This window comes from Monodon monoceros, unplaced genomic scaffold (assembly GCF_005190385.1).
Source record: "Monodon monoceros isolate NGI ecotype Baffin Bay Population unplaced genomic scaffold, NGI_Narwhal_1 Super_Scaffold_18, whole genome shotgun sequence".
NCBI lineage: Eukaryota > Metazoa > Chordata > Mammalia > Artiodactyla > Monodontidae > Monodon > Monodon monoceros.
The window spans coordinates 4113129-4137568 of NW_021703774.1; the positions used below are offsets into that span (position 1 = coordinate 4113129).

The window sequence follows — 24440 nt, forward strand, 5'->3', positions numbered from 1 at the left end:
AAGAAAGAAACATGAGTGCTAATGTAGATGTTTTAGTAGACTGGATGGCAAGCAGTTTTGTTTGTATTTGTCTGAGAATTTCCATTTTGTGAAGTAGTAGTCACAGTTTTCTGCTGAAAAGAAGGGAGATTTTGAGGCGGGAGGCATGATATAGCCCACTAGACGGGGAGAGACCATGCCAACCCCCAACACTTGGTGTTCAGGGCCCATTAGGGCAGGTGACCAAGAACTCGTACTGTCCCAGGTCTTCCTGCTGTGCTCAGCGGCCAGGGGCCAAGCACAGGAGGGTGGATCAGGGCTGGGGCACTGCTGGATGGAAGCTCAGAAGGCATACACAGGCAAGGGAATCCGAAATCTCTGGGCAAGAAAAAAATGAGGACTAAAATGAGCACTTACCTCATCAAGTTGTGAGGGTCAAATGCATTAATACGATAAAGGACTTAGTGTCTGCCATATAGTAAATGCTCAGGAAAAGTTTGCTATCATTATTATTAATAAAAATCTAAGCTAAAGAGAGAGGGAAGGGAGATCAGGAAACAGCACATAATGAGAAAAAAAGCTAAGGGAGAGGCCTCATTATATAAGGAGCAGTTGTAGTGGGAATAATTGAGAAAATTTTCTGGAAAGATAGGAGATTCTGGTTAAAGAATGTGATTTCTGAGTCATTAAATTAAACTGTGGAATACTTTTGATGAGAACCAAGTTTAACACAGTGGATTTCAAAGTCACTTTGCTTAAGAATCACCTGGGAAGAGTGTTAAAATGCAGATTTGCTGGACTTTTCCTCCAAAAATGTGATTCTGTAGAACTGGACAGTTGGCCTATTTTATCAAGCCTCCTAAACCATCCTGGTACAGCCAGTCCCTGGACCACACTTTGAGAAGTCTGGGCTAGACCACGACATGGAGCAGAAGAGAAGGTGGCTGGAAATGAGGAGACCAAGGACCGAAAAGCCTGGGTGTGGGATGACACATTCAGATGGTTGCTGACGTCACTCAGGATGGAGACCAGACAGGGTGGAGAAAAGGACAGTGAGCCAGAGGACAGAGTCATCACTGGATGGGGGAACGTACAGTGAGAGGTGAGGAACAAAACGCTCTTGGGGACGGAGAGGAGCTGGGTGAGGACAGGGGGATTAACCTGATGGCAAGAGTCTTATAGGAGCAGGAGTGTTTCAAAAAGATGAGCAAGTCAGGATCTGCTGTTAGCTTTCCAAAACAAGTTAGTCACTAAGAGAACGCGTAAGGGAATATTCCTAACATAAGAGAATGAAAGGCTTCCATTGAAGAAGGCTGCTGGGAAAGCCACGTACCAGGGGAGGAATTGGTTTTGATTAAAGAGTAGGATATAGGCTGTGAAGAAATTCAGGATACGAGAGAGTCATTAAATCATGGAGAATGTTCCAGAGGATACCACGAAAAGAGGTGGGGAGTGCAAACCTAGATTAGAGAACAGGAAGCACAGAGACCGGAAATCTGGAAGAAGGAAGTTGGCCAGAGGGGTTGACATTTGGGCAAACATAGAGGAAATAGCACATGAGGCACAGAGTAATATAATCCCAACAAACTCAAGGAAACAAGTGTCTTTCCTCCTGACTAAGTACCTTGGTGGCTGGGGGAGAGATTTTAAAAAGGAAAGATGGCCAACAGTATTTTAAACATTTTTTCTCAGATGTCTATCTCACACATGATGTGTGAAGTTCCCAGATTTTCTCAGTTCATGGTGTCCTCAGTGACTCAGAATTTTTCATGGCAGTCTGAGCACAAACGAAGTACTTAACAGTTCTGTTTATTAAGTAATCAGGTCCAAACCATTTACTAAGTAATTGTGTCCCAACAACTTAACAGCTGTTTGGAAAAACAATGCATGTAAACTGAAATAAAAAGTAATTTTTAGGGCTTCCCTGGTGGCACAGTGGTTGAGAGTCCGCCTGCCGATGCAGGGGATGTGGGTTCGTGCCCCCATCCGGGAAGATCCCACGTGCCGCGGAGCGGCTGGGCCCGTGAGCCATGGCCGCTGAGCCTGCACGTCCGGAGCCTGTGCTCCGCAACGGGAGAGGCCACAACAGTGAGAGGCCTGCGTACCGCAAAAAAAAAAAAAAAAGTAATCTTTATATCATTCTTTAATAATAATTTACTGATGGGATGTGCATGTCTATTGGTCACAGAGAACATCTCAGATTTTATTAACCCTCACCACCCACCACCACCCTCATTTCCTGTTCCACACTGATTTTCACATAGTACTTTTTTTTTTTAATCAGAGAAAACACCCAAAACCGAACTTTGTGTACGTAAGACATCATCAAAAGAAAGGTAGCTCGATCCAGAAACTGGTAAAGACCTTAAGCTATGATATTGTGCAGGAGCTGATAGATGTCTCTGTGTTTGCCTTGAAATTTTTAAATATCCCACTGTACCACTGTGAGTTTGATGTGATGTCCCAGGGTAACTTGGTGCACAGCTTGGGAACTACAGTTTTATGCTAAAGAATTGGAATTATTCATATTATGGGGAGTGATCCAGGGATTTAAAGGCGGTAAGTAATGTAGTCTTAGAAATATCAGTGTGGGAGGAGACTGGAGAAAAGCACGAATAGAGGAGACAAGTTCATAGGTGGTGGCAGCAGTGCAGGAAATGTACTAAAAGCTAAAGCAAAGCCCTGGCAGAGGCTGTGGAGAGGAGGACGGTGGTGGAGTGGAGAGAAAGAGCCGCAGTGGCTTTGTAACTTGGCTTCTCCACCCTCTGACAGTCTGCCCGTCTAAAACTGTCATGGCCCCTCTCCTTGAACCCGGGTTCTGTGGCTACTTGAACAATAGAATATGGTGGCAGTGCCAGTGCCAGGTTCTGCACGCGGGCCTTAAGATCCTGACGGCTTCTGTCCATGGGGTGCTTGTTCTCAGGACTCACTTCCTTTCTCGTGGGTGCTCATTCCTCCTACGATGAAGAAGCTAACGGGCAGGGGGGCCCACATGGAGAACGTGGCTCTCTGGCCCCAGGCCCCGCTGAGCTCAGCCACAGCCAACACCCACTTGTCAACCACCTGAGCGGTTGAGCCATCTTGAAGTCTACCCTCCGGCCCCTGGTCCAGCCACCCCAGCTGACGCTGCACAGGGCACAGATAAGCTGGGCCCTCTGAGCCCTCACTTCTCTGCAGATTCATGAGCAAAAGAAATCCATGAGTGGCTTGTTTTAAGCCACTGGGTTATGGGGTGTCCTGTTACATATCAGGAGAAAACTGACACATAAGCTAATATTTATTTCAGATGTTTTATGAGCCCAATACTGTTTGAAGTGCTTTTTTCCCCCCCATGGTTACATTTACTTTTCTTCTCTCTTCTTTTTTTTTATTGGAGTATAGTTGCTTCATGCTGCTGTCTCAGTTTCTGCTGTACAGCAAAGTGAATCAGCCACCTGTATACATATATTCCCTATTTTATGGATTTCCTTCCCGTTTAGGTCACCACAGAGCACCGAGTAGAATTCCCTGTGCTGTACAGTAGATTCTCATTAGTTATCTATTTTATACATGGTATTGTATATATGTCAATCCCAATCTCCCAATTCATCCCACAAACCCCGTGCCCTGCCTTTCCCCCTTGGTATCCATATGTTTGTTCACTACATCTATGTCTCTATTTCTTCTTTGCAAATAAGATCATCTATACCATTTTTCTAGATTCCACATATATGCATTAATATGCGATATTTGTTTTTCTCTTTCTGACTTACATACGTCACTCTGTATAAGTCTCTAGGTCCACCCACGTCTCTGCAAATGGCACAATTTCATTCCTTTTTACAGCTGAGTAATATTCCATTGCATATATGTACCACATCTTCTTTATCCATTCCTCTGTTGATGGACATTTAGGTTGATTCCATGACCTGGCTATTGTAAATAGTGCTGCAGTGAACATTGGGGTGCATGGATCTTTTTGAATTATGGCTTTCTCTGGTTATATGCCCAGGAGTGGGATTGCTTATGTGAAGGTTTCACTTCATCTTCTTAACAAATATTATGGATACCTCTGTTTGATTTATGAGAAAACTGAAGCCTAGGACATTTTTCCAAGGTCATGCAACTAATTAGTGATGAATAGGAGACAGGAAGGCTGGAGGTGAGAAATCCAAAGACGGGGACTCCCTGGCAAGTGCAGGGTGTCCATGGTGTCGTTGCCTGATGTAATAAATATAAGAACACAGGAATGTGTAGGAAATATAGAAAAAGGGTAAAGCAGGTTTGGAAGGAAAATGGTATTTGTAGGTTTGGACATTTAGGTGAGGACGCCTAAGATCATTTGACTGTGTGAGTCTAGGATTCAAAGGAGAGCTCAGAGCAGGAGACAGAAACTTGCAAACTACTAAAAGATAAATGATCGTACAACCCTAACAGCTGATGAAATCACACAGAAAAAGAATGCAGATTTAGAGACTAAGAAGAGGATGACACTCTGATTGTGATAAGATTTATGATTTGAAGAAAGAAGGAGAAAAGAAAATGCAGAGAGGCAAGAGGAAAACAATAAAAAGTGGAGAAATTCAAGGGAGAAGATAGTTTCAACAAAAGGAGAGATTGGCCAATATTTTCAAGCTCTACAGGAAGGACAAGTGAACAAATGCCTGGCAAAGAAGTGAACTTTGCGATGGAGCTTTGAGTGTCACGGCGGGGCTGGAAGATGGACCCCAGCGGACGAGAGATGAATGAGAAGGGAAAAATCGCAAATGGTGAGGAATGTCTTGTGAGACATTTCTTTGCTTGAAAAGGATGGAAAATAATACAACTGAAATGACTTATGTAAAAAGCTATCTATGGGCTCATGTAACTAAAACATCCAGGAATATTTCTGGCTTCAGCCACTGCTGGACTCAGCCACACTGGTGACGTCACCAGGATCCAGTTTCTCTCCATTTCCAGGCCCGTCTTCCATGTTTGCTCCCTTCTCAGCTGGCCTCTCCTTTTGTTGGCAGACAGCCTGTTGCAGCTCCAGGACTATCTGTTTCCAGGTTTCAAGCCCTTGGGGAAAAAAAATCTACTTTCTCAATAACTCAAACAAAATTCCTTGGGTTTAATTTATTCTAATTGGCCCAACTTGGGTCATGTGTCCATCTCTGAATCCATCAGTATTGCCTGTGAGATTGGTTAGATAAGGTTGAGATCACAAAGAGGCAGGAGGGCCTGGTTCCTCAGAGGGCAGTCAGGTACTAGTTACCCAAAGCAGCAAGAAGGGATGCTAGCAGCAAAAACAAGTCAGTCAACACAGCAACTATGAACTGTCATCGTAGGAAGCTTGGCTGCAGAGGCAAGAAAAAAGAGAGCATGGAGGTTCCTCAGAAAACTAAAAATAGAATTACCATATGATCCAGCAATCCTACTCCTGGGCATATACCTGGACAAAACTATAATTCAAAAAGATACACACACCCCTATGTTCATAGCAGCACTATTCACAGTATCCAAGACATGGAAACAACCTAAATGTCCATTGACAGATGGATGAAGAAGATGTGGTACATATATACAATGGAATACTACTCAGCCATAAAAAAGAATGAAATAATGCCATTTGCAACAACATGGGTGCAACTAGAGATTATCATACTAAGTGAAGTAAGTCAGAAAGAGAAAGACAAACACCATATGATACCACTTATATGTGGAATCTAAAATGTGACACAAATGAACCCACCTACAAAACAGAAACAGAATCAGGGACACAGAGAACAGACTGGTGGTTGCCAAGGGGGAGGGGTTTGGGGGGAGGGATGGAGTGGGAGTTTGGGATTAGCAGATGCAAACTATTACATATAGAATGGATAAATAACAAGGTCTTACTGCACAGCACAGAGAACTATACTCAATATCCTATGATAAACCATAATGGAACAGAACATATTAAAAAAGAATGCATACATATGTATAACTGAATCACTTTGCTGTACAGCAGAAATTAACACAACATTGTAAATCAACTATACTTCAGTTAAAATAATATTGATCAGGGCTTCCCTGGCAGCATAGTTGTTAAGAATCCATCTGCCGGGGCTTCCCTGGTGGTGCAGTGGTTGAGAGTCTGCCTGCCGATGCAGGGCACACGGGTTCGTGCCCCGGTCTGGGAAGATTCCACGTGCCGCAGAGCAGCTGGGCCCGTGAGCCATGGCCGCTGAGCCTGCACGTCCAGAGCCTGTGCTCCACAACGGGAGAGGCCACAACAGTGAGAGGCCCGCGTACCGCAAAAAAAAAAAAAAAAAAGAATCCACCTGCCAATGCAGGGGACGTGGGTTCGAGCCCTGGTCCGGGAAGATCCCACATGCCGCAGAGCAACTAAGCCCATGCACCACAACTACTGAGCCTGTGCTCTAGAGCCCACGGGCCACAACTACTGAGCCCACGTGCCACAACTACGGAAGCCCACGTGCCTAGAGACTGTGCTCTGCAACAAGAGAATCCATGGCAATGAGAAGCCCGTGCACCGCAACGAAGAGTAGCCGCCTCTAGCCACAACTAGAGAAAGCCTGCGTGCAGCACCAAAGACCCAATGCAGCCAAAAATTAAAATAAACTAATTATATATGTATAACTGAATCACTTTGCTGTACAGCAGAAATTAACACAACACTGTAAATCAACTGTACTTCAGGTAAAAAAAATGTTGATTAAAAAAAAAAGAGAGAGAACTGTAGTTAGAGTGGGGTCCAATGAGAGTTTTAGGAGGAAGAAACAGCTGAAACAGAGGCTGACGACGTCAGGAGGGAAATGGATGAAATAAACCACTGAGGAGCGAGGGAGTTGGCGGGATCAAGAGAACAGGTGGCAGGATTCGCTTTGAGCTAGAGAAGGGATGCCTCTTCCCCTAAGACCAGATAGAGGGTGGGTACCGACATAAAGAGGTCTTTAGATGGAGGAGAAGCAAGTTTAGGAATTGATGCCTCCTGACTTCTGTCTTAGCTGTGATTTAGGAAGGAAGCATTTGTGCAGAGAATGAGAAGGAAGAGTTAGCGGGGGAGGAATGGGACAGTTTCTGTGGGACAACGGGAGAGTTTAGACATGCAGATAAGTTGCTGGATGACAGTATTACATTTTAAAACAACATCATCCCCAACTTAATTTTCTGTACTATTAATGTCATCAGGAATATCAGTGAATAAAACAGAACATAAACATCAGCTCATAGAGTGGAAACTTGGGATAAAGTTATGCTAAAACGTGGAGATATTTTTATTCACTTATTGGCTAGCACAGGGATTATCATAGTGAGAAATCTTTGTTGGGAAAATTGATTACAAAATTCCCTTGGGATTCTGAGACCTCGAGTGTCCTCCATGTGAGTGGAGCTGATCTACTGAATACAAGGACAGGAGCATTTCTTTGTTTCTTGAAGAGTGAGAAGAAAATGAGAAGGAAAAAAAAAACCCGCAAAGACGACAGCAAACTAAGAAAAGACTGCATTCTTTTTTATGTGACCTTCAAACCTTTAGTGAAATTTCTAAACTTTTTAAATGATTGGTAAAAGCAGTTATTGTTTTGTTTTCATGTATGTTCATGAAGGACTGTGTTTCCAAGCTGGGGTGATGCGAGCAGAATTGGGGCAGTGCTGTGAACGTGAAAGGAGGGATCCTGGAGATGCCCCGCTGGATCCCTGTGAGTGCCAGAAAGGCTCTGGAATTGCTTGGCCTGTTAAATTGAACTTCTGTCAGAGGGAATATTCACCAGTGAACATATGTATTTTTCTGGTCATCCTCTTACATTTATTTAAGTAATAGCAGAAAAGAGAAGTCATATGGGTAAAATAAAATGTAAACCAGATTTTATTTACCATGACACATAACCATTTAGTTCGTAGAAGCTATTATTGGGACTCGACTCTATTGGCAAAATGTCTCTATAACATTCAGCTCTGTGTTTTTTCATTCAAATCTCTGTGGCTTTTTCTTTCAGGGACTGGCTGCACACTATCCAACAAGAGAATATTGGCTGTAATCGTTGAACATCAGTCTACTGCATCAGGCACTCCTTTCAGATGTGCATTGCTTTGAGGTTATGTACAACAAAATAGTAAATATATTGGTGTAAGATGGGGAGATTATGATGAGCATTCCATGAACAATTTTGTTCATTTGAGAAAAAAATAATGCTGTTTCACTGGTGCTATTTCCAGCTTTGGACTCTGGGAGGTCTAGGATATTACCATCCAAATTCACTAGTGTAATTTCGTCCTCCTAGTAACCTGAGAGGAAGCAGGGAATGGTGTTGGCCTTATTCTTATACTTCCAGAGATAGAATAAGGGTCCAGGACCAGGGTCATGTGTCCAATCATTCAGAGCTTCTCAAGCCAGGTATTCTGCAAATAGAAGTGTGCCAAGAAATCTGGATCCCTGCAGCCTTCAGGCAACAGGAAATACTCACTACAACTTCACTCCTTATTACAGATGCACACACAGACACACACACACATGCACACAAGCAGGGAGCAGCTACTACTATGTACCAAAAATTACCATTTTTTACTGTGCTTTGACAGGAAAATGCGATAGAGGGCATTAGAATCTGACTCTGAGCGTAGAACTGTTCACCCCACTGCCTCTTCAAGAAAACCATGGGATTCTTTTCCTTTAAGTTCATTTCTTATGAAAGGAGTGAAGCTTTATCCACATGTGTTTTCTTCATTCAATGCCTTCAGTATTTATTTAGCTATTTAGCTGTACAATGTGCCAGCCACTTTTCTGGGCCAAGGTGATACTTCAAATATCGATGGTGACAATCAGTGGTCACTGGTGGGAAGATAACAGTGAATCTGTTTCCAAGTCCATTAGCATCTGTCGAGTCAAAGAAAGAGTCCCACTTATCATTCCTGACCTGACACCAAATCTTACAAATCACCTATGGCAGATGGTGGCTATAGACTGAATGTCTGTGTCCCCCCAAAAGTCATATGTTGAAAACTTAATGCCCAGTGTGATTTTAGTAATAAGGTTTTGGGGAGATAATGGTAGGGGATGGAGCCTTTGGGGAATGACTAGGTCATTAGGGCAGAGCCCTTATCAAAGAGGCCTGAGAAAGGTCCCTTGTCCCTTCCTCCATGTGAGGTTACAGCCCAAAGTTGACCATCTAGGCAGTGGGCCTTCACCAGACACTGAATCTGCTAGCACCTTGATCTTGGACTTCTCAGCCTCCAGAACTGTGAGAAATACTTTCTGTTGATTATAAGCCACCCAGTCTGTGGGGTTTTTATTAGAGCAGCCTGAATTAGTGAACACAAATTCCTCCATTCCAGTATATCAGACCCTCACATGTGTCTTTGTCACTTCTCTTACGCAGAGGTGGTGTCTGTTTCTCTACCCCCTTGAATCCGGGCTCTATTTGTGACTTGCTAAGACCAATAGAAGGTAGCAGAAGTGATGCAGCCAGATTCCAGAGCCCAGATCTTCAAAGGCTTCATCATCTCTATCTCGAGCCTCTTGGAGTGCTCCCCTAGGCTACCGTGGCATAGAGAATTAATTCCAGGACAGGAAACTACTTGGAGGAAGGAGTCCAACGGTCCCAGCTGAGAACAGAAAACGGAAGGAGTAGAGTGAAGGATCCCAGGTGAAGCCAGCTAACCCATAGAATTGTGAGAAATTATTGTCACTGCTTTAAGTCACTGTCTTTGGGGGTGTTTGTTACGCAGCAGTAGGTAACTGAGAACTCAAGGGAGATGCCGGGATATGTGTAGAGCTGCCAATCATTTTCTCAGTCAGATACTTGGAAGACATAAATAAGACAACGACATTTTTAGATTCTTTCTACATCGCAATGGGGTCTTAGGTTTACTGGTCTTTTCTGAAAGCCACTTTCGAATGTGCAATCAAATATTTTGCTTTTGGCAACAGTTCAATTATGCAATTTTTTTCCAAATGGGAAAAATGTAGATGACTTAGGATTGTGCTTTTTGGCAATGAAAAAGCTATTGGAAAAATGCACATAATTTCTGAAGACCCAAGGAATGAATTCATCCCACTACCTTTTCCATTTTTATGTTACCTTTTCCCTCCTTCTAAGGGAAAGGGTGCAAATAATGATGGATTCATTTTCCTTTAGATAAATTTGAGCTCGTTTAAGAATCATTTTACTTCGCATGTCTTTAATGCAGAATAATATTTAAAGAATTTTCACAAATAGAATACAAGAAAGCACGCTTTTATGGAAATTTTTTTTCTAAGAATATAGCTGAAGGCAACCTCACTCCTGGACTTTGTTAAGTTACGTACATTTAATTGCCTGGAGCAGGTCTTCTAAAGTCAACTTTACTAAAATATAGGCCTATGGGACCATATTTTTTGGAAACAAATTCTTTGCAAACATCTCATTTTATAATTTAATTGTATCCGGACTCTGCAGAATGTGAATATTTTAAGAATGAAACCACTGATCTGAAAATAAATTGATATCAAATATACAATTCCTGCAAGTCCCCCAAATTAAGGTAATTTTTTGCACATTTAAATGTTATGACCATTCCTAACTCCCCCCAACCCCTACCTCATGAGCCTTTTAGCTCTTAAAACTGTCTGGAAACTGAACCATACTTTAAATATTATTTTTATGGGAGAAAAATGAAAACACATTTCCCTTTTCTTTATGTGAGATGGGGCACCTTCGCATGACCCCTGCAGTTTGCCAGGGACCAGGAGTGGACAGCTCAACTTCTGCGTGGTCCCCTACATACACGAAGTGACAACAGTCAGTCAACCTTACTTTCTAACCCCAGAACTCCTCTTCAAAATGATCAATACTCCTGCCCTGATGGCAACTCCAGCTTAACTTTGCTCTCGTCAACAGACTCTGCTGCTCTTTTTTTTTTTTTTTTACGTCCCACATGAGCTTAAGTAGCTTCATTTTAACTCTTTCAGAGCAAGCCCAGACCTGTTTCTCTCATCAAGAACAGGGTGGGAGCAGGGGCAGAGGGTACTTGTCAGAAAAAAACACAATTTTTGGCAAAAGCATCCATGTCTCTTACCCACTTAGGAACTAGAATATTGCCTTGTAAAAGCAGTGCAGACTTCTGTTATGACTTAATTATGAGGCCAAAATAAGGACACCGTTTTATAGGCTCTTTTAAGGTATATACATAAGATTTCCATCTTGGAACATATCAAAAGAGATTACATTTTTCCTAGCTGCCCGTGGGCTTGTTCTGATAACACCAGCTCAGCAGATTGGCCGAGGACCCCAATCTCAAGGTCCCGGGGGGAAGTTACACTGCGCATTTTCTTTGTCTACTTTCTCCTCCCCGTCAGTGAAAGGGTCATACACCTCAAGCCCGAGGCAGGAAATCACAGTTCCCACTCTTACCACACAACTGCATCAGGGTCCCAAGAGAGGGGTAACGACGATTAATCCCTGATGCTGGAGGAAATACAAGGCTGTCCAGCTATGAGAGACCCTTCTCGTACCCCATCCAAGTCATTCTCACGTGACTTACACGTAGGCTCTGTCTCACTGTCCCAGTGTCATTTGGAATTCCCGACCCCTACCCCAGCCTCTTACCCGACCTGTGCTGTATTGAGCTGGAAAACGGAGCAGATTGTATAATCGTGAAGAAGGGACATTTGGGCGAGAACATGGGCTGGTTGACACATTTCTGTAGGTCAAGACTGAATTCTTCACTCCATTTTAGACCTCAGTGATTAATTTCCTTAGGATCAATAAACCCCTGGGAGAACTGGCTCATGCCGTCAAACCTTAAGTGAGAGGGTTGTGAACCAGAAAACATATTTCGTATTTTAAAATAATAAACATTAGTTGGCATGCCCATAGGTGTTCAGTACATTGTTTTCCCCTTAAAGACGTTTACTGAGGAGACAAAACACCTAAGTGGCTTTGTACGTATATGGGGTTCCTGGATGAGGGTGTATCCATAGAATAAGCCTCTTTAAACCAATCAGCGCTCCGTGTCTCAGGTCCTGCCACCAGGACCCATAATCAGTCCTGGCAACTTACTGCCCTGGATTTTACCTTAGCTGCCTTACCAATTTTAGGATCACACCAAGAATTAATTTATTTAATATGCTCTGAACAAGAGGATGCATAGTGATCTACTACAGTTGCCAATAACATTTTTTTTTTCACTTACATTTGCACTGGATCTCAAGCTATTTGGATTTTGGAGGAAGGGGCAGGGTGAAGTTAAAACTGAATCTAGACCTTCAGGTAAGAATTTTACATTTCATTTTATAATTAATCCTATTCTTTTATCAGAGTGCTGAGAAAATCTGTGAGGAATATAGCAAACGGACAAAAACAAAATAAAATATATAACTATCATGTATTAATTACAGGTTGCAGTCTAAAAATATGCTAAACAATTTATATGCATTGTTTATATACATTGCTTTACTTAATCCTTATAACAACCTGCAAAGTAGGTTTCATCAGTGTTATTTTACAGCCAAGGAAACCAAGGCTCAGTGACCTCAGTGTTTATCCAGGGCCAGTCCACTCAAAGCCATGAGGTGGTAGAAGCAGGATTCAAGCCCACATCTTCCACCACACTGTACACTTTCAAGTTTCTGTGTTGCAAAATGACATCATTATTCTCTTTCTGTCCCTCTGAAGTTTGGTCTTGGAATCACCAAGGGCATGACTTCCCATATTGATATATCACGGTCTACACGCTGGAGTAGCACAGAGTCAAGTGTTTCTTGAATGCAGAGGGGACCATATGCCTGGTTTCCCAAGGCATTTCATCAAGGTCTTTGGTTAAATTAGTGTCTCTGTTGTACCAGCTGGGAAATAATGAGTGAGACATTGATAAAAGCAGAAATAATATTTATGTAAACGTTACTTTGTGCCAGGCACTGTGTACTTTTCTGGCATTATCTTTTATTCATTCCAAGTATCCTATCCAAGGAGGTTTACTATCCATTTTACAGATAAAAACTGGGGCTCAGAGAGGCACAGTCATTTGCCCAAGGTCACACAAAGGGGGAGCTGGTGTCAGGTAGATTGGTACCTATAGATGTGGTCTGGCCGACCGACAGTGTTCTTAAATCTTAGGTTCTACTTGGTGGACTTTTGAGTATCAATATTTGTGACATGGGCATCGAAAGGTCAACCTTCACAGGGCAGAGGAGACTTACTGTGACCCAGACTTACCAACAGACACAGTCATTTCAATAATAGCAACAAAGAAAACAGATTCAGCGATGTAGCTGCTTCACTAGGGGTTAAACACAAATAAGAGAGATGGGAGGATGTGCAGGATATATTCATTTTCCATTGCTGCTCTAACAAATTCCTGCAAATTTGGTGGCTTGAAGCAATACAAATTTATCATCTTAAGTTCTGGAGGTCAAAAATCAGAAATGGGTCTCACTGAACCAAAACAAGATGTGTGTGTTTCTCCCAGAGGCTCCAGGGAAGAATCTCTTTCCTGTCTTCTTCCAAATTTAGAGATGGCTTTCATGCCCTGGCTCACGACCTCGGTCTTCCCTCTTCAAAGTCAGCAATGACCAGTCGAGTCTCTCACTCCACCTCAGCCTGACACTGATATTTCTGCTTCCTTCTTCCATGTTTCAGGACTCTTGTGTTTACATTGGGTTCATCTGGATAATCTAGGATAACCCCCCTATTTTAAGGTCAGCTGATCGGCAACATGGATTCCATCTGCAACCTTAGTTCCCCTTTGTTTTGTAACCTAACATATTCCCAGGTTCCAGGGATTAGGATCTTTGGGGCACCATTGCTCTGTCTACCACCCAGGAGCACCATAGCAACACATGGTCCAGGGGCAGGACACAAGGAGATGTGGCATCGGGGAACTTTGTCAAGAGGCTGCAGGGCTTCAGGATCTACCGGAACTTTAGGGGCAGAGAATGTAAAACTGACAAGCACAAAGCAGGGTGTCAGGTTTAGAGGCTTGCATCAGAGATAGGTGCTCGGCTTCCAAAATACTTGACCTCAGAATTAGAGCCATACCAACAGCAAGGTCGATGATGCTGAGCTGCCTCCATTTTCAGTGGGAAGGATGTAAATGTCTCCTGAAGATGTTTTGTCCCAGGGCCTGAAGTGAAACAGATCTCACAAGTACAGGTCAAGTAGCGAGCATTTTGTCTCCTCATTTGGGGATTGTCAACTCTTTAGTAGAGTCATAATGACAGGTTGTAGAAGATTCCAGAGGCTGATGGGGGATGACTGGAGGGTAGGCACATTTCTAAATATATACACCGCTGGTCTCTACTTCCTTAATTTCCTCCAATGCCATTCAAATTACATCATGGGTTGTTTGTCAGCTAGCTTTTATTTTTTAAATTTTAATTGAAGTATAGTTGATTTACGATGTTTCAGGTGTACAGCAAAGTGATTCAGTTAAACATATATACATATATATGTCTGTGTATATATATATATATATATATTCCTTTTCAGATTCTTTTCCATTATAGGTTATTACAAGATATTGAATATAGTTCCCAGTAGTAGACAGTAGGTCCTTGTTGTTTACCTATTTTATATATAGTAATGCACACCTGTTAATCCCAAATCCCTAATTTATCCTCCCCTTTCCATTTTGATAACCATAAGTTTGTTTCCTATGTCTGAGTCTATTTTTGTTTTGTAAATAAGTTCATTTATACCATTTTTTTAGATGCCCCATATAAGTGATATCATATGATACTTTGTCCACTCATTGGGGTCACTTAGTATGATAATCTTTAGGTCCATCCATGTTACTGTAAATGGCATTGTTTCGTTCTTTCTTATGGCTGAGTAATATTCCATTGTGTGTGTGTGTGTGTGTGTGTGTGTGTGTATATATATATATTTATATACCACATCTTCTTTACCCATTCATCAGTCAATGGACATCTTTTTAAAGTTGTAATGGGCACCAAGGACTAAAAGGGAAGTGTGGCTCACTGAAACCAAACACAGAGGTGTATCCTAATGGAAGTGAACACCAAACCCTAGTGGAATGAATGATAATTGAGACCCGCGGGAGTGGACAGCTGTGGGATCTTCCGTGCTGTGTGAGTCACTTTCTCGGGCTCTCGGAATCCCAGTCTGATGGGGTGACTGGCTGACCAGAAAGCTCTATCAGAAGTCTCCAGCAAATCTCATCCAGAGATGATGATGGCCCCAGAACATCCAAGGAGAGACAAAGTCAAAAGAGCTACAATCTAAAAACAATACCATGGCTTTCCCATCTCTAATATCATCTCTATCTTTGAAAAGGAAGGACAAGGAGAAAAGAAGGAGTTGAGAGTTTGGTGAGAGAAGAGATGGGAAAAAGAGAAATCATAAGAATTCAGTTATTGGTGCATTATTCTCTTAAATTTAGTTTTACTCCTTTTGATATTTTACAAAGGGGGAAAAATCATACCAAAGACTGTCTACTTACATAATATATATAACTTTCTATACTCTATAGACCCATTGGTGATTTTCCAAACCATTCAATGGGACAGCTACTTTCAATGAATGCATACCCTCTATGGGCCTCCATTCTCATGTGACGATAACAGCAACACAAATAACAAATATTTGTGTGGTATTACATTTTACAGAGACCTATACCCTAAATTCTGTTCTAAAAATCTGTCTACCCTGAGCTAAAACCATAGTTTAATACATTAGTTTCTGACCTGGTGACCTCACAGAAGTCTTTTCCTTTTTCTCACATTTCCCAGTCATAAAATGGGAAGAATTTTAACACAACACATTTACATATTTGAAGACTACCATAAAAATACCTTAGCGTGTTCTATTTGAGATTGCAAAGTAAAATACTAATATTGAATGTGAAGTGTTGTTTTGGACCTTCTTCACGGTTTATTGTCTTTAATAATTGTATCTATAAAATTTTAGCTTTTTTTCTTTTCATTATACAAAATAAAAATAATTTCTCTTGCCTTACCGGGTACTTTGCAAACAGATTCTAACTGAAAACTGAAAGAATTATCATTGCTATTTTCCTTAGTGGATAGTACATGATCTTATCCTTCAGACTTCTAAAATCCAGTCCATTTGCATGCAGTAATAAAATTATGAACTACCTTACAGTAGTTTTCATTTCAATATGCTATACAATGCAGTGTACTAGAATCGGGGTGGCACTGTATAACAGAGTGAAAAGAGACTTGATTTTGGAGACCAAACAGACATGGTTTGAGTTCTGTCTTTACTATTAGCAAGTTACTTTACCTCTCTGTGTTTTAATTTCTTTTTTTTTAACATCTTTATTGGAGTATAATTGCTTTACAATGGTGTGTTAGTTTCTGCTTTATAACAAAGTGAATTAGCTATACATATACATATATCCCCATATCTCCTCCCTCTTGCATCTCCCTCCCTCCCATCCTCCCTATCCCACCCCTCTACGTGGTCCCAAAGCACCGAGCTGATCTCCCTGTGCTATGCAGCTGCTTCCCACTAGCTATCTATTTTACATTTGGTAGTGTATATATGTCCATGCCACTCTCTCACTTTGTCCCAGCTTCCCCTTCCCCTTCCCCGTGTCCTCAAGTCCACTCCCTATGTCTGCGTCTTAATTCCTATCCTGCCCCTAGGTTCTTCATGACCTTTTTTTTTTTTTTTTTGAGATTCCATATATATGTGTTAGCATATGGTACTTTCTTTACTCTTTCTGACTTACTTCACTCTGTATTACAGATTCTAGGTCCACCCACCCCACTACAAATAACTCAAGGTCGTTCCTTTGTATGGCTGAGTAATATTCCATTGTATATATACGCCACATCTTCTTTATCCACTCATCTGTTGATGTGCTTTAATTTCCGCATCAGTACAATAGATAAAATGATTCTGAACTCTAAAAATTTTTGTGAAGCTTAAATAAGAAAATAATAAAAATTTTAAATGCCTGAAAAAACTTAGTCATTCTATAAATTGTTAGACCACTTCCTCTTACCCTCCCTTTAATTAGGCTTCACTGCTTGGGGTTGTCACAGGTGGGTGTGTTTCCAGAAAAATTTTACAGGAGAAAATGAAGCACAGTAATCAAAGTCTCCTGGATATTTCTATACACACATATGTCTACATATATGTGTACATTGTATGTATATGTATAAACATTCAGCAAAATGTCTGGAAGATACACATCAATTGATAACGGGGGTTATTCTGGAAAGGATTTGGGATTAGAACAGCAGTCAAGAAAGACTAGCTTTTTCAGAACTCTACTCAATACCTTGTAATAACCTATAATGGAAAAGAATCTGAAAAAGAATATATATATATATATATATATATATATATGAATCACTTTGCTGTACACCTGAAACTAACACAACATTACAATATTGTATATCAACTCTATTTCAATAAAAAAGTTTTTAAAAAGTATCTTAGAACCTCATGGCCAGAAACAGAGGCCACATTGTTTTAAAGAACGCTGCCTATTCCTGGTTTGAAACCCACTCAGAATGCCTGAGACCCTGGTTTTCAAAGGTACTTTCGCAAGAACACATTTGTTCCTCTACACCTTAGCCCCAGGCGAGGACTCTGATTGACAAGGAGAAACAGCATCTGATCGGGGGGTGCTCACCGATAGTTTCTTCAAGGTCACTGCATCTGACTCAGTCTATCCAGGCTGCTCCAGTGCTGGCCTCGTGAGAAATGGCAGAGCCAGGCTGGAACTCAGTAATATAACTCCATGCTCTGTGTTGCCTCTTCCATGATTGCATTTTTGTTAGAGGTTTTTATATTCACCCAGCATTTATGCCATTCTTTGGAAACCAAGGTTAGGCTTGCCTTCTCTCTTCTGAAAAATGTAATCCCATTTCTTTGTGCATGCCAGAACCTGAGAGCACTTCGAAAGTCTCCATATTCAGCTCTCATTATTTACAGAGTAATGGTACTTAGCAATAAATGACACACAGAGGGGATTCTCCATACGGTGGCCATATAAAACCCACACTGATGTGGCACAAGAATAAAAAAAAGCTCAAGGAGACAGCAAGGAAAGCAAGGTTGTATCTAGTTTTGCCTCTGTTACTATCTCTCTGATTCTGGGGTGGTTATTTAACTTCTCTGGATCTGTTTCGTAATCTTTACATTGTTCAGGTGGTTATCAAAAAGATACAATTTACAGCTCACACGCCAATGCCATAGACTTCTGTTTGACAGGCAGCATTGCATCAAAATGCATCAGAAGCAAAAACTCTTTAACTATGGGAGAAATGGACAAAGACATAATTTTAATAGAAAAGCCACCCCTAATTGAGTGGGAGCTGCTCAACTGCAGGGTGGCGGGTTGGCTTTAGATGTTCTCCAAGGTTCCTCCCATCGGGGGAGCCGTCATCCTGGGGATGAGGTCAGCGTTTCTGTGTCTTCACATGACAATCCCAGCCACCTCTGCAAGTCCAGTGCCACAGAATGCACAAGGCAGAACTTCCAGACTCCTTTTGGTTCAAGCACTACTTACAGACAAAGCCATGCCCTCAGCTGCAGAATTTGGAACTTCAGACCATGTCATGGATTAGATCACTGATGAGCAGAGCTCATGGCTTTGAAGCACTGAACACATTTTTTTTTTTATCTTTCCAGAGATGGTGTTTGTATGCTTGACTTAGCCAAAATGCATCACGGGTGTTTTCTTTATTATCTCTCTTTTAGTATCTAGTTCCTTGCCACTTTCAGTGTCCCGGGCTGGCTCGTAGTTCCTCGCATCCCTGAGCTTAAGCCTAGGTTGAAAGTTAGAGCAAAAGTGAAACAGTTTGGAAATGTGGTATGACTGCTTTCGGCTGAAGTGTTAAAATTGCCAGTAAATCAGAAAACAAAGAGAAGACAGAGCATTTGCCCAAAGCAGAATTTCACCAGCATGAATAATTTTCAGGGCTTACGAGGCTATTAAATTTTTCTTTACACATATTTCTAAGCTCCGTTGAGATCGCTCCCAGAATTCCCAGATGTTTATAATATCTTGATGAGTCAAGCAATGTTCGGTTTCAGAGTCAAGTTGTAAGTCCCCTCCAGCTCAGATTTTTTTTAATTTTATTATCTTTGCTAACAGGTCTGGCATGCAGCTTTGAGACCATAACGTGAAACTGGGTCAGACAGATGGCTGGACTAGTGGCTTATGACCTAAGTCTCAAAATGTGGGCATGTGCTAAATATAATTACCAAAAGAATACATTCACAATTTTTTATTTAAGTTTTTAGTTAAACAGTGATTGAGTCACCACTCTCCACCAGAGCCTCAAGTGGAAAAGTCTTAAACAGTCTCCACGTATATGCTGCTAGTTTATAGTTTTCGTATCTTAAAATTTCTTATTTCATCTTTCATGGACCAGTGCCACTGTTCTTAGACTTTAGAATCCTAGGTCCAAGCAGCAGGTGATGCATTCAGGATTACTTCAATGCGGTCAGGAAACTCAAGGCTTTTCTGTTGCTCTCATCCTCACCACCTCCTCTGAAGATGAAGAATCAGGACCAACTCCTCCCCACACCTACCCAAGGGTACAAAGAGACCCCAGCCCCCTTTGTAATCCAAGGGACCGCTATTTGGATGGGTCCTCCACATTTGAGAAAGACAAGAGAGGACTGTCTCTTGCTTTGGGTAATCCTGAGTCATTTAGGTGGTTATCTTAGAAAAGATGCCAGATACTGTCTTACAACCAGAAAGGATACAGTGTAGAAAACAGAGACATTGTAGAGAGACATGATATCACTGGTTACATTGACAAGAGCTAGAATTAGTTGGTAATGTCATTTCCAAATGGTTATTTTCAGGCACCTTTCATTTCTTGAAGTTTTGTAGGGACCATTGGAGCAGAAATTATACCTAGTACCCATTTGACTATTTTTTTTTTACTCTGTGATTTTTTTTCAAAGCCCTTTATGGAGCTTAAAAAAAGAAAGAAAGAAAGAAAGAAAGAATACAACAAAAAGCTGGCGGGTGGTCTTGAAATGATGGAATCATATCTTTATTTGAACTACGCTTAGGTTTCTTGGCACGTTTAGGACTGAACAGGTTGGAGAAATTCAGTACAAAAAATCTGGGCTGGAAGAGGATGTGAACCTCAACCAAATGCTGGGAGGGACCTGAACATTTTTTTTTTATCAGATCCTGAACCCATTTCAGCAGCCCTAGCTATACCTCTGAGGTTACACTTCCATGCTGTATAGAGAAAACATACCAGAATTTTCTAGTATAACTACAACCAAATCTGCAGTCTCCACTGGTCCCTACCAAAGAGTTACAGCTAAACATTTCCTACTGTAAAGAGTCACTGTCAATTTTGTAGTCAGAAAACAGAGGAACATACAAAAACATCACAATGCATTCCTTCCTTGCGCCTTATGATATAAACACAGGCCCCAGTAGTTTGTGTCCAAAATAATCAGGGCAGAAACAGTCAATGAGTCCGATTAGAATTGCTCAGCAGATTTAATACACACTTTATTCTACATGTGTCTCCATTTTATTTTCTGTCTTTTATTAATCTTTTAAATATATCAGTGGAAGAAAATTCTTGAGTAATTTTTTTTTCTGGAAGCAGAAAACAGGTCAGTTTAGGTAAGATTAATGCACATGTACTGAATTTCTATGGGGGAAAAACAGCAATTAGGACATGAATGAAAAGGAAGGCACACCGTTATTATTGTTGCATGCCAGGTTGATTTGACCCACTAGTAAACGTGCTATTCAGTGTATCTATCGATGTAACGGAAAACAGCACAGTTACTTTTTACCTTAAACATTTTTAAGTGGAAAGACTACAAAAAGGTGGTAACCTGGGCTAACCCAACTGTCTTTATTTCTGCTCCCAATGCTAAGCTGCTGAGAGTTTTGGGTCCAGCCCCAGGACCCAGCTGATTTCACTTCCATGATGGATAATCCTACTCAAGTGCACAGGACTCCTCGGCCAGCCCTCAGCTCATCTCCTGCATAATTGACCAGGTCAACTCTTTCAAACTGTTTCCCTTGTTAAACCCACAAACTCACGCTTTCAAGATATTACTTTGTAAACTAACACATTGATAAAGAGGTTAACTTCTCCCTTCCTAATATTCCCCTTTCCCTTTGGTTTTGGGGGTTGAAATGTTCTTTCCAAGCCAAAGCTTCCACCTTTGCTTTTGTATCTTTTTTTTTAGATTCCACATATAAGTGATATCATATGATATTTGTCTTTCTCTGGCTGACTTACTTCACCCTGATACCTAAAACAGACAAAGAATGCACACAAAAAAGAAACTTATAGGCCAATATCACTGATGAACATACATGCAAAAATGCTCAACAAAATACTAGCAAACCGAATCCAACAATATATTAAAAGGATCATACACTTCTGCTTTTAAACCAGTTTGTTAGAATCCCCATCAGGTCCTTGACTGGGCACTACTTACCTACAAATTTATGTTCGGGTCCTAAATCTTACCTACAAATCTACTCACATCTCTCTCATCTAAAGATATCCTCCATTCTCTTTAAACCACTGCAACCAGGAGTTTGTACTTGCCACCCACTAGGACTGACCCCTGACCTTGACAATGACAAACCCAAGTCGGTTCTCAGCTCCCATCACGCTTGCCCCATCAGCAGCACTTCACACAATCACCCTTGGTCTGTTCAATCCAAGAGGCCAAATCCAATTAACCAATTGCCAAATCTCAACCTGTTGACCCTTCCAGAGCGTTTGAAACCGTTAACTAACCTGTCATTACTGAAACCACCCGCCTCCAGTTTTTCTTGATATTTAATTCTCTTGGTTTGTCTAATAATTCTCCAAATATTTCTTTTCAGTCCTCTTGGTGGAGTCCCCTTCCTCTATCCATCCCTGAAATGTAGACTTTCGATCAAATATACAAAAAACTATATGTAGAGAAAATAGCTTGAAGTGAGTCACTAAAACGTTTTCTCAGGTTAGTTAGAGAGTGAGTTATTTATTTCCATTTTACTACTGTATATGTTCTATTTTTCTCTAATTATCTTAACGAACTTTCATTTTATTTCCATCAAAATAATGCATACACATGCTTAAAAATTAAATGGCATAGAAATAGTTACAAGGAAAAACAATGCTTGTCTTCGATTCAACCACCACACACTGAATCCTGCTTTCCAGAAAACAACTTTTAATCATTGCTGTTTTAAGACTTACATGCTTTATGTCTTGAAACAAATATTCATAGGAATAGGATACAAGTCAGACTGCTTTAACAAGGAACTCCAAAACACAGTGACATAAGGCACTGCTCTGGCCTCCCTGTGGAGGACATGGCCCTTTTCCACAAGCTTCATAGACATTCTGCCTCACCTGCACTCCAGCCTAGGGAAGGCAGGGAGAGAGAGGAGGGGCGGCCAGGCTCCTTCTATTTCAAGAAACTGACCTAAAGGCTGCACACTACATTCCAGCATGGCTCCTTGTTGGCCATACCTAGCTTCAGGGAAAATGTAGTTGTTAGCTGGGTGTTCATGTGCCCAGATTCATTTTTATTGTATAAAAGAAAGGGAGAATGAACATTAAAAGATCCACTAGAAGCCCCTGCCACATGTATGCAGCTCCTTCTGAACAATCAGCTTCAGATGTTACCTGTTGGCTTCCGCAATGTTGGATGAAGATCTAGTTCATCTATAACCCCTTCCCTTCTTCCTTCCCCTCCCTAATAGAGTTAGTTCACTAATATTGGTCCCTCTCTATGTTATCTTTATGCCCTCTTTGTAAAATGACCATGTTATCACCTGTATCCTTCCCTCCACTTCTCAATGTTGTAAACAAATCTTACTCTTATACCATCAAGGTTCATAACATTTACATTTTTTTGATGTACCCACATAAAGTCTTTGATGTTTGTCTCTGGGTTGCTTCTACAAGATGAAAAAACAGTTAATAGCAGTGACAACATTTGATGGTGTAAACATTAATCACTTGTGCTAAGTAGTGCACTTTAACTCCACTCTCGTCTCTAAGACACCAAGATCGTAAACACTCTCTAAAGGGGATCTTCCTAGAATCAAGTTCAAGTTGATTCTCCCTTCTAATGTCTTCACCATTTATTCAAACTCGTGTCATAGTTTACTTTGCTCTATTTCTGAACTATGAATTTATTGCACAGTTTATCCTTCTGCTTCTGAATGGTTTTTCTTTGTCCTCTTTCCTCCATCCCTAATATCTTCAGCTTCCTACTCCTTCTATCAATTGCTTGAACCTCACTTCATTCATCTTCATTCATTCAGCCTCATTCATCATCATGAGATGTACCCTAGCTCATTTGCTTCATATCCAGACTATGATTATCTTTTGTCTTTTAAAAGATTTTTTTGATATGGACCATTTTTAAAGTCTTTATTGATTTTCCTACAATATTGCTTCTGTTTTATGTTTTGGCTTTTTGGCCCCGAGGCATGTGGGATCTTAGCTTGCCGACCAGGGATCGAACCTGCACCCCCTGCATTGGAAGGCGAAGTCTTAACCACTGGACCACCAGGGAAGTCCCTTGTCAGTACTTTTAAAAATCAGTTTTCCTTCTACTTCCTCTGATATCTGCCATGCTTTCTTTTCACTGTATGTTTAAACCTTTTTTTCTTTTACTATAATTTTAATGAGGTTTCAACTGAGGGATTAAATAGAGTGTGCTCGGTCTGGCGTTTTCTACTGGAAGTACACATTTTATGTTGAAAAATTTCAGCAGTTTGGTGCTCACTTTGGCAGCACATATGGTAAAATTGGAACGATACAGAGAAGGTTACCGTGGCCCCTGCACAAGGATGAGACACAAATTCGTGAAGTGTTCCATATTTTTTGCACCCCAATGTTCATGGCAGCACTATTTACAATAGCCAAGACATGGAAGCAAACTAAGTGTCCATCAACAGATGAGTGGGTAAAGAAGATGTGGCACATATATACAATGGAATATTACTCAGCCATAAAAAAGAATGAAATAATGCCATTTTCAGCAACATGGATGGACCTAGAGATTATCATACTTAGTCAAGTAAGTCAGAAAGAGAAAGACAAATATTATATGATATCACTTATACATGGAATCTAAAAAATAATACAAATGAATTTATTTATAAAACTAGAAACAGACTCACAGACAAGAAAACAAACTTATGGTTACCAAAGGGGAAAGGCTGGGGGGAGGACAAATTAGGAGTATTGTATTAGCATATACACACTACTATATTTAAAATAGATAAACAACAGGCACCTACCATATAGCACAGGGAACTATATTCAATATCTTGTAATAACCTATAATGGAAAATAATCTGAAAAATATATATAAATACGTGTAATTGGATCACTTTGCTGTACACCTGAAACTAAAACAATATTGTAAATCAACTATATGTCAATAAAAAAAAATTTTTAAGAAAAAAATTTTTAACAATTTGTACTCTTTAGAGGTTTCCCTGAGCCTTTTCTCCTCCATCTGCCTGCTCAGCCTGGCTCTTCACCATCACAATTGAGATTTCTTCAATTTCTC

The 24440-nt window shown here is 40.9% G+C and overlaps 1 non-coding gene across 1 annotated transcript; it reads left to right on the forward strand.

Moving 5' to 3' along the window:
• The first annotated feature begins 23640 nt into the window (after window positions 1-23640).
• On the forward strand, window positions 23641-23747 carry LOC114900060. Its single transcript, XR_003794687.1, has one exon. It is a non-coding gene; the product is annotated as a U6 spliceosomal RNA (small nuclear RNA).
• The last annotated feature ends 693 nt before the right edge of the window (window positions 23748-24440 follow it).